Source organism: Tursiops truncatus, chromosome 16, assembly GCF_011762595.2.
Source record: "Tursiops truncatus isolate mTurTru1 chromosome 16, mTurTru1.mat.Y, whole genome shotgun sequence".
In the NCBI taxonomy this organism is placed as follows: Eukaryota; Metazoa; Chordata; class Mammalia; order Artiodactyla; family Delphinidae; genus Tursiops; species Tursiops truncatus.
In genome coordinates this window covers 35,648,000-35,655,102 of record NC_047049.1, presented here as the reverse complement: position 1 = coordinate 35,655,102, position 7,103 = coordinate 35,648,000, and the positions used below count along the sequence as shown (strand labels likewise).

General features: G+C 36.4%; 1 non-coding gene across 1 annotated transcript; it reads left to right on the top strand.

Annotated features, from left to right (window-relative positions):
• Positions 1 to 3,864: 3,864 nt before the first annotated feature.
• Positions 3,865 to 3,925, top strand: LOC117308572 (U7 small nuclear RNA). Its single transcript, XR_004522669.1, has one exon. It is a non-coding gene; the product is annotated as a U7 small nuclear RNA (small nuclear RNA).
• Positions 3,926 to 7,103: the final 3,178 nt, after the last annotated feature.

Sequence of the window (7,103 nt, the reverse complement as noted above, 5' to 3'; positions counted from 1 at the left end):
ATATCAAAAATGTCTCAACTTCTGTTTATTACTGTTTCTACTGATGATCAGACATGTAGATTATTTCCTCTTATACTGTTAGTACTTTTTACCTCTTTAATTAATTGAACAGCTATTTACTGAGATGCTAAAACCAGCGCCAGATAAGGACAATGAAAGAAAACTATAAACCTATATTCCTCATGAATATAGATGCAAAAGTTCTCAATAAAATATTAGCAAACTGAATTCAACAACTCATTAAAAAGATATGATCATCTCAATACTTGCAGAAAAAGCATTTGACAAAATACATCTTTTCATTAGCTCATAGAAGGAACACATTTGCTACAGAAGGAACATACCTCAGTATAATAAAGGCCATCTATGGGACAAGGTAGTGGAGTAGAAAAACGTGAGCTCACCTCTTCTTATGAAAAAACCAAAATCACAACTAACTGCTGAACAACCATCAACAACAACAAGAAAATACTGGAACCTACCAAAAAAGATACATCCAAAAAAGACCTACATCCAAAGACAAAGAAGAAGCCACAACAAGACAGTATGAGGGGCAAAACTGCAATAAAATCAAATCCCATACACACTAGGTGGGTGACCCACAAACTAGAAAATAATTATTCCACAGAAGTTCTCACACAGGAGTGAAAGTTCTGAGCCCCACGTCAGGCTCCCCAGCCTGGGGGTCTGGCAACGGGTGGAGGAGCCCCCAGTGAATCTGGCTTTGAAGGCCAGCAGGGTTTCATCACAGGAATTCCACAGGACTGGAGGAAACAGAAACTCCACTCTTGAAAGCTACACGTAAGGTCTCACATGCACCAGGATCCCACCCAGAGAATAAAAGCAGTGACCTCATAAGAGACTGAGCCAGACTTACCTGATAGTATTGGAGAGTCTCCTGTGGAGTCAGGGGGCAGCTGTGGCTCACTGCAGGGACAAAGACACTGGCAGTGGCAGTTCTGGGGAGTACTCATTGCCGTGAGTCCTCCTGGAGGCCACCATTTTCTTACCAAGACTTAGTCCCACCCCCCAGCCTGTAGGCTCCAGTGCTGGGATGCCTCAGGCCAAACAACCAATAGGGAAGGAACACAGCCCCATCCATCAGCAGACAGGCTGCCTCATGTCTTCCTGAGTCCACAGCCCTCTGGACACAGCCCTTGGCATGGCCCTGCCCCCTCAGAGGGACAAGACCGAACTCCACCCACCAGTGGGCAGGAACCAGTCCCTCCCACCAAGAAGTCTGCACAAACCTCTTAGCCTCATCCACCAGGGGTCAGACAGCAGAAGCAAGAAGAACTACAACCCTGCATCCTGAGAAATGGAAATCACAATCACAGAAAGTTAGACAAAATGAGATGGCAGAGGAATATGTCCCAGATGAAGGAACAAGATAAAACCCCAGAAGAACAACTAAGTGAAGTGGAGATAGGCAATCTACCTGAAAAAGGCCATATACAACAAAGGCCACAGCTAACTTCATAATGAACTGTGAAAGGTTAAGAGATTATCCTCTAAGATCAGGAACAAGACAAGGATGCCCACTCTCACCACTCTTATTCAACATAGTTCAGTAAGTCCCAATAAATAAAAGGAATCCAAATTGGCAAGGAAAAAGTAAAATTGTCATTATTTGCAGATGACATGATCATATATATATAGAAAATACTAAGGACTCAACCAAAAAACTGTTAGCTAATCAACAAATTTAGTAAAGTTGCAGAATATAAAATCAACATACAGAAATCAGTTGCATTTCTATACACTAACAATGAAATATCTAGAAAAGAAATAAAGAAAACAATGCCATTCATAGTAGCATCAAAACCCATAAAATACTCAAATAAATTTAACCAAAGAAGTAAAAGATCTGTACAATGAAAAATATAAGACTTTGATGAAAGAAATTAAAGAAGATACAAACAATTGGAAAGATCTCTCTTGTTTATGGATGGTAAGAATGTTATTAATGTGTCCATATTATCCCAAACCATCTATAGTTTCAATGCAATCCCTATCAGAATTCCAGTGGCGTTTTTACAGAAACAGAAAAAACAATCCTAAAATTTGTATAGAATCACAAAAGACCCCAAATAGCCAAAGCAATCTTGAGGAAGAAAAACAAAGCTGGAAGCATCATGCTTTCTGATTTCAAATTATACTAAAAAGTATAGCAATTAAAACAGTATACTGTACTGGCATAAAAATAGACCCATACACCAATGGAACAAAATAGAGAGCCCAGAAATAAGCCTATATATCTGATCAATGAATATTTAACAAGGGAGCCAAGAATACTCAATGGGGAGAGAATGGTATCTTCAATAAACGGTATTAAGAAAGCTGGATAATCACATGCAGAAAATGAAACTGGACTCCTGTATTACATTATTCACAAAAATTAATTCAAAATTGATTAAAGACCTCAATAGAAGACCTGAAACTGTAAAACTCCTAGAAAAAGAGATAGGGAAAAACCTTCATGTTGATCTTGGCACTGATTTTTTTGGATATGACATCAAAAGCACAAGCAATAAAATAAAAAATAAACAAATGGGACTACATCAAACTATAAATCTTCTGCACAGCAAAAGAAACAATCAACAACATGAAAAGGTAGCCTTTGGGTGGATGAAAATATCTGCAAACCATACATTGGATAGAGGGTTAATATCCAAAATCTATAAAGAACTCATACAACTCAATAACAAAACGATAAATAATGGGCAGAGGAATGAATAGACATTTTTTCTGAAGAAGACATACAAATGGCCAACAGGTACATGGAAAAGATTCTCAACATCACTAATCATCAGGGAAATGCAAACCCAAACCACAATAAGACATCACCTCACACCCATTAGACTGGCTATCATCAAGAAGACAAGATTTAACAAGTGATGGTGAGGATGTGGAAAATTGTGCATTACTCAAGTATGTAAGTATAAATTGGTTCAGCCACTATGGAGAAAAGAATGAACGTTCCTAAAAAAAATTAAAAATGGAACTACCATTTGACTCAGCAATCCCACTTCTGAGTATATATCCAAAGGAAATGAAATCAGGATATTGAAGACACCTGAACTCCCACTGCAGTGTTATTCATAACAACTCAGATATGGAAACAACCTAGGTCTCCATAAATGGATGAATAAAGAAGATACATATATCTTCTCTATCTCTATCTCTATATTTTCTTTATCTATACCTATCTATCTATATAAAATGAAATATTATTCAGCATGAGAAAGAAAGAAATCTTATCCGTGACAACACAGACCTTGAGAGCATTATGCTAAGTGAGATAAGTCAGAGAGAATGATAAATACTCTATGATAGCATGTATTGATATATGTGGAGTCTAAAAAAGCCAAACTCATAGAAACTGAGAGCAGAATAGTGGTTATCAGGGGTTGAGGGCTGGGCAAACTGGGGAGATCTTCATTAAAGGGTACAAACTACAAACTTGCAGTTATAAGATGAGTGAGTTCTGGAGATCACTATAATCTAGTGCTTATAGTTAACAATACTGTATTATACACCTCAAAGTTGCGAAGAGAGTAGATCTTAAATGGTCTCCCCGTAAAAAAAAGAAATGATAATTATGCAACATGAGAGAGGTATTAGCTGATGCTATGGTGGTATTCATATTGCAATATATAAATGTATCAAATCAACACACTGTACACTTTAACCACACACAATCTTATATATCAATTATATCTCAATAAAAATAATAAAATAAAAATTTTAAAAAGATGATAAATTTTGTATATGTAACAGTTTTTCAGAGATTCCATTGATAAGTTTCAGAGATTTTTTTCCCTCAATACAAACTACATGAAACCAATTTAAAATACTCTGTGGAAGTGTTACAGCTCTTTCAGAATTTTTCTAGCAGGTTTTTCGGGCCACATGGGAAACCACCTCCTTCCCCCCCCCAAAAAAAATACTCTGTGGAAACATGTACGCTAATATTCATAAACAAGAATGCCTGTGTAGTAGACTTTCTACTTTATGAAAAGAGAGTGATACAAAACATCTGCCCGCACATTAGGAACATAACGCAACCCCCAGTGAGACCAAATCTGTGATATAAATATGTTTTTTCTACTCTTGCAAAACAACATACAACCTTATGATGGGCATTTTTCAGGACTTCCATTTAGCCCAATGGTCACCATGGTAACAATGTGAACACACTGGTTTGTCTGCACTTTCTCATCTAAGGCTGAATGACCAGAGTAGGCCACTTGGCACCTGAGATTTCCAGATATAACAACACATACTCCCCACAGAGTTCATAAAATTGCTCCTCAGTCCATCTGAATCAGTTGATATGGTAGCCAAAATGGCTGGCTGGTGTTGCTGAAAATCCTGATACTTCTGGCATCTTACACACCAGAGTAGACCAATTTTACCGTATGTTTTTCAAAGTGGCAGGGCACGGGCTACGCCCATGGGTCTTACATGGTGATTGGTTGCAAGATAGATAATTGGATAAAATCATGTAGATGATTAAACAGGCATCTAGGTAGAAACCAAAAACATTTGAAATGTGGGTAATAAATATTTTTATCCAGATGTTGAATCTTATATAGACACAAAGTAAATTTTTCATTCATAGCAATTTTGAAGTAGAATGATAACGACTGCTTTTCTCCTTTTCACCTAAGCTGGCTCTAAAATTCACTCTCAAGAAGAGAGTAAAGATTTTTATGAGGGAAATTGGCTAATGTTAGCTGATCAGTACATATTAGTTTAATGAATGAATATAAAACTAATGCCAGTTAGTATTTTTAACAGGGAGTCCCGATAGAAATTCAAAAAAGAATATTTATAATTTGTAAAGTATAATCACAAGAATTTAATTTTTAGTCTAGTTAGAAAGTTTATGATTACTCCAGTTTTATAGATGAATAAATATGAGGTTATGCAACTCAAAGACACATAGCAGGTAAGTGGCAGAATAGAATTCAGTATAAGGTTTTCTAGTGGTAACTCTCACATCTTTTATAATTCAATATGGTGCTCAATATAGTAGATGAGTTCAAAATAATGCTAAGGTAAACTATGAGGTGAAGTTTGATTTATTTATTTTATTGCTGTTTCTGCAGAATTTGGAAGAGTTTGAATAATATTTAAGGTCCCAAATGTCAAAAACAAAATTGTAATGATTTAAGAAGAAAATACAGGAAACTGTCTTTTACCCACGGATAGAAAAGAAGCCTTTTCATAAAAAAACACAAAAAAGAACAAACCACAGGGCTTCCCTGGTGGCGCAGTGGTTGAGAATCCGCCTGCCAATGCAGAGGACACGGGTTTGAGCCCTGGTCTGGGAAGATCCCACGTGCCGCAGAGCAACTAGGCCCGTGACACACAGCTACTGAGCCTGCGCGTCTGGAACCTGTGCTCCGCAGCAAGAGAGGCGGCAACAGTGAGAGGCCCATGCACCGTGATGAAGAGTCGTCCCCGCTCGCTGCAACTAGAGAAAGCCCTCGCACAGAAACGAAGACCCAACACAGCCAAAAATAAATAAATTAATTTAAAAAAAAAGAACAAACCACAAGTAAAAGATTTTAACTTTATTGCATTAAAATTAAAATTTTATTTATTACAAAGAACCCACAGATAAATTCAAAAGGTGAGTCAAAGACTGAAAGAAGTTATTTGCAATGCATACAACCAAAAAGAATTGTTATTCTGAATTTTTAGGGAAAGTTTACAACTGAATAACCCAACAGAAAAATGAACAAAGGACCAGGAATATGAAACTATGGTCAACTTTGCTAGAAATGCAAATTAAATAACAGGAGGAAATGCAGATTTAACCAATAAAATGCAATTTCACGTAGGTTACTTTGGTAGAGTCATCACCCTTGAGAGAAGCATTGACCCAGAAACAACGACTTTGAAGGCAGCCAGATCAAGACAACATTTCAGAGAGAGAGCCAAGGGAAATAAATGCACTCACTTCACTCCCCTACCTCATTCTGATCTCCTGCCAAAGCTCCCTATTGGCTTAAATGAACCAGAAACTAGAGAGATATGGACATGTGGATATAGTCCATATGGCCAGACTGCCAGCACACATAGCAGATGAAGCAGGGTAGAAAGTGTATCTGGAAGGATGGATCAAAGATATTTGACACAGAGGCTCTGATGCTTGGTGCCCTGCCCAAATGACAAATGTCTACAGTTATTAAATGTTAAAAAATGTATAATGCACATACATGACAGAACAATTTTTAACTAGGAAATGGAAAACTTTTACATTATTATTTTTAAAAGTCTAGTTTTAAACACTATATTAAAATTCCTCTTTTGATTCAAATGCATAAATTATCTTTCTACTGGGAACATACTTTACAAAACAACCTATTCTCAAAATCAGATTACAAAAATAGAGCATTTTAGTCTATAACACCAATTTCAAATAGTACTATTTTTTGATGCTTTAGAAAAAGAGTCCTCGAGGGATCAATTTTAAAAAATAATTCCCTAGAAACAGTATAGAGAAGTATATTTATTCTCACTGTTCTACAAGATTTTTTATGTTCTTTGAGGCATACCTTGGAGATATTGCAGGTTCATTCCAAACCACTGCAATAAAGTGAGTATTGCAATAAAGCAAGTCATGAATTTTTTTGGTTGCCCAGTGCCTATAAAAGTTATGTTTATACTATACTGTAATCTGTTAAGTGTGTAATAGCATTATGTCTAAAAAGATGTACATACCTTAATTAAAAAATAATGCTGTTAGAAAAATGGCGCTGATAGACTTGCTCTGTGTAGGGTTGCTACAAACCTTCACTTTGTAAAAAATGCAGTATCTGTGAAGTGCACTAAAATGAAGTATGACTGTAATTTATTTTCATTTTACATTGTTTGCTTTTGGCCTCTGCAAGTAATAATCTAAAATGTGAGAGTTCATTTTACTCACTTGACTGCACTTTTAATTATACCCTTATGGCACTAAAGGAGCATCTACACAGCCTAGTTCTCTCTTGATTTAGATGGAAGTACATAAACTGAAATCTAGTGAAAGTATCTCTAACAGCTTTCAACTGAGTTTGAAAATGCGTTTCTTTACAGTATGAGCTACA